This window comes from Theropithecus gelada, chromosome 7b (assembly GCF_003255815.1).
Source record: "Theropithecus gelada isolate Dixy chromosome 7b, Tgel_1.0, whole genome shotgun sequence".
Lineage (NCBI taxonomy): Eukaryota > Metazoa > Chordata > Mammalia > Primates > Cercopithecidae > Theropithecus > Theropithecus gelada.
The window spans coordinates 90,393,410-90,397,732 of NC_037675.1; the positions used below are offsets into that span (position 1 = coordinate 90,393,410).

At 41.9% G+C, this 4,323-nt stretch overlaps 1 non-coding gene across 1 annotated transcript; it reads left to right on the top strand.

The window, feature by feature from the left end:
- Positions 1–402: 402 nt before the first annotated feature.
- Positions 403–475, top strand: TRNAA-AGC. Its single transcript has one exon. It is a non-coding gene; the product is annotated as a tRNA-Ala (tRNA).
- The last annotated feature ends 3,848 nt before the right edge of the window (positions 476–4,323 follow it).

Below are 4,323 nucleotides of genomic sequence, written 5' to 3' on the forward strand. Positions count from 1 at the left end.
TGAGAAGCATGAGGGTGTTAGGTACTTGAGGAGAAAGAAGGTTAAAGAACTTAAGTAAAGAGGGTGCTTAGTGGGAGCAAATTTCCCATACCTGATGATTTTGCCCAAGGCTTGCCCCAACCTTAGCTCTGAGACAGTAAAGACAAGGATTTACAACATAAGACCTGAATTAAATTCCTGGATCCACAATTGCTAGTCTTTGAACTTGAAGGCAGAGCTTGCATTTAATTAGTCTTTGTGTCCTTAGCTCTGAACACAAGGTACAAGATTACTGTATAATGAACATATTATCTATGGATTCTAAGCAATCTTGTACTAGTCCTTCCAGAAATGTCTGAGACTGTTTTCTCCTCTGCAAAACAGTCTCCTGTTTTCTACACAGGATAACTGTCAATGTCATCTGGGGAATTAGCTCAAGTGGTAGAGCGCTCGCTTAGCATGCGAGAGGTAGTGGGATCGATACCCACATTCTCCAAACTTTACCATTTGGACCTTGGATCTCTAAACAAGATCATAGTCACAGAACCAGGTTTATTTTGAAGATCAAATGAAATAATCAAGGTAATGAACCTTGTGAAATGCTAAGTGCTGCATAGCAGTTGTTTGTAGTATCGTTGTTATAGTGTATATTAACTGGTCCCTATTTTTATTTATGGAGGGCAGACTATATTGTGGAATCCTAGGGAAGTGTTTTGGGAAACAGGAGTAGATTTAAAGGCTGCCACTACAAGTGCTGTATGAAGACTAGTATTCTGTACTGAAAGATAAGGATTTACAAGGTTTATTTTTATAATTAATGTGGTATAAACACATTCCACTTTCTAAACACACGGTTCAACATAGTAACTGCAACTCCTACACCCTTAGAAGGATAATTTTCTCCTCCTGATTTTTTTTGTTTGAAAAGTCACTAGCTAGCACTTCTTTAAAATCCGACATTTAAAACAGATACACCAAACTCCGCCAGGAGATGAAACCTCTTGATCTCAAAATCCAGGCAAAGATATTAACAAGATGCAGAAATTATTTCAAAACTATGTGATAATGATGAGACTATGGTGGGTGATGAGGAAATAAGGGAGAGAAGGAGGGAAAGAATGGGAGACAGACAAGAAAAAGATCAAAAGCTTCTCAAACCCCCCAAAATTTAGAAATTTTTAAATTTCAGGACACCTGCTGTTAAAGCCTAAAATATCCACTTTGATGCTTTAAATAGATGAGACCAAAGTGACATCGTTGATGTCACTCTAGAAAACGTAGATCCATTAGGGTGATTTTTCACAACATTCTTTCCAAAGATGTAAATGTTATTTTTTCAAATGAGGAAAGGAACCACACTGGTCTGAGTCACACTTCCCCAGCTATTCTTTTTACAGCATAAATTAATGATCTTACAGTTTACACTGACAGATACTCAAAGGTGTTTAATCAGCTGTCTCTGACAAAACATAGCATTTTTTTTAGGCTGGCACATTTACAAATAAAGAAAAAACAGCCTGTAATCCCTCATAAAGTGGAGCTATGGTTCAACTCCATTTGATAAAATGACATTCTCTTGAACATTTCCTCATGAATGCATAAACAGGGCACAGCTTGGGAAGTTCAGGTACGTGCAAAGCATAAATATTGCATGGTATACATTAGCCAAGCCCTGAAAGGAAGGATATCTCAACCTTCCTATCCCAGTTAAAAGGGGGAAGGGGACAACTGTATAGCTAAGGCAATAGATTACCTGTTGGCTTCCAATGAGTCTAGGTCATGCAGAGAGACAAGGTTCAGCTCAGTAGAAGAAGCAAGAATGGGAGAGTGGAGGTAATGGTAACAGGCATTTCTTTGAGCAGGGCAGCATTTATGCATGCAAGAGATGAATAATTATCTGCCCCGATTGTTGCCTCCTTGGAAACAAAAGCATGAAAATCCTAAAAAGATGAAACTGCTAGGTGCATAGACTGCCGGTAATATCTAGGCCCAGCTCATCCTTGAGATATTGCTGGCAGTCTATGCACCACAGCAAGAATTACTGAATATCCACTGTGTGCCAGGAATGGTGTCAGGGATCATAAATACAAAAGCCATGAAGATACTTCTGCTGTTCCATCTCAATGGGGAGGAATATAGTCAGGGATCTTCGTGGCTACAGAACCCAGCTCTGGCTACACTGAATGGAAAAGGGATTTATTTAAAGGACCTTGACTGGTAAATGAATAAGCAAAATGTGGTATATCCATGTAGTGAAATACTATGTGGCAATAGAAAAGGAACAAACTATGGATACATCCACCAAATCAACTTTTAAAGAAATTATGAAACATTGTGGAAAAAGGCAGACAGAAAGGACTACATAATGTTTGATTCAATTTATATGATATTTCTAGAAAAGTCAGAGAGTCAGGAAGCAGATTCTTGTTGCATGGGACTAAAGGTGTGAATGGTGATCAGTAGCAAATGGACAAGAGTGAACTTTTCTGAGGTGATGGAAGAGTTCTAAAACTGGATTGGGGTGATGGTTGCACAACTGCATACATTTACTAAAACTTTTTGAAATGTACACTTACAATGGGTAAATTTTATGGTCTATAAATTGCACTCCAATAAAATGACATGACAACTACAAAAAGGCCATTGGGCAGTTTGCAAAATAGGGCACAGAATCTGGGAGGGCTGGACAACCAACCTTAACAGCCAGGACCAATGCTTGAAATATGCTCCAGGGATGATTCTGTGAAGCCAGCACTGGGTGTAATCATAGTTTTTACCACTGGTACCACCAACATGGGACCCCAGTAGGGGCCACAAGAACAGTGGCCACTACTGCAGCTGCCCTCACTAGAATGGAATCCCCAGGGTCTCTGTCTCTGTATGCCACAAATTTCTGGGGCTAGCCTGGGCAACGGTCTCTGATTGGAGGAGACTATCAGAGCTCTCAGTGTAGCTGAAAGGAGGACTGAGAGAGCAGGTATCTGACATTTTTCCATTTCTATGCTGTGAGGTAGGCATTGCTTATGAGAAGCAGGAGCACCCCAAGAATAGGAAGGGGGTTCAGATGCAAAGTGGATGAAAAAGACACATATCCACTAGAGACCAATATAATCCATTTTTAGTATATTCTGGGATGTGCTTGATAGAGGCATGCACAGAGAATTTGGGGAGCACTTATAAGGTAGGAGGGGAACTTAGGCAGACTGGTGCTGAAGAGAAGGGTTTCTGGAGGAAATGATGCAGAGTCTAAACAAGTAGTAAGAGTGAGCCCAGCGGGTACAGGAGGAGTCTTCTAGACAGAGGCAAGTAAAGGGAGCTCAGTTTCCAGAATGTCAAGGCTGAAGTGGAGACTGATGAGTCATGCCGTGGTGGGAGCTTTGCATTTATTTTATTGGCCCTAGATATCATGGGAGGGATTTAAGGTGGGGAGTGATCTGGTACACATTTTCACTTTGGAAGGACAATTTTGGCAGCAATATGAAATGTGGGTTGAGAGGAGCAAATCTAAAGGCAGGGAGACCAGGCGGAAGCTGCTGTAATTGTTCAAATGGGAGGTGAGATGGGCCTGAGCAAGAATGGAAAGGAGGGGGTCAATTTGGCAGATATTCGTGAAACCAGAGAAGAGGAATTTATTCTTGAGTTGTTATGGGGGAGTGAGGGGGGAGGTCCACGACTACCTTAAGTTCAGTCTGAGTAATTGGGCAAGTGACGGTGCCATTGGCCAGCGGAGAGAAGAGGTAGAGGAAGAGGCATCCCAAGAACGGGGAGATAATAGGTTCAGTTTTGGACAGGTTGAATGAGAGGTTCCCACAGGATGTCAAAGATGTCAAGTCAGCAGCTGGATAAATTGGACAAATGAGTCAGAGTTCAGGAGAAAGGCTAGAGGGCATGATTTGGTGTGTCATCCTATAGCCAAGCCTATAGGGGGCCACTGGCTTGTCCAAGTCTAGAGGGAGAAGTGGTGGAGAAACAGTGATGAGATTCTGACAAACAAAATGGATTCTTAACAAGAAGGGCTGCTCTGTGTTGAAGCAGAACCCGTAGCTATCTCTAATTACGAACAGCATAGACTGTCTCCTTCAGAGAGCTCTGTCTCCCAGACTGTTCAGGACTTGTTATTGCATTAGGCATCTCAAGGGCATCATGGCCATCTGGAGGGCATCTGGCTTTCTTCAGGGTTAAGCTCTACTGACATCTGGCAGGAGGGCAATAGAAATAATCAAGATATCCAATTCTCCATGGCGGTAAGAGGCAGGCCTGGTCCTAGGAAGAGTTGGATGTATCAATAATAATAGCAACAGGGATGGTAATAGCAACAGCGGGAAGAGGGAGAAAAAGAGAAGA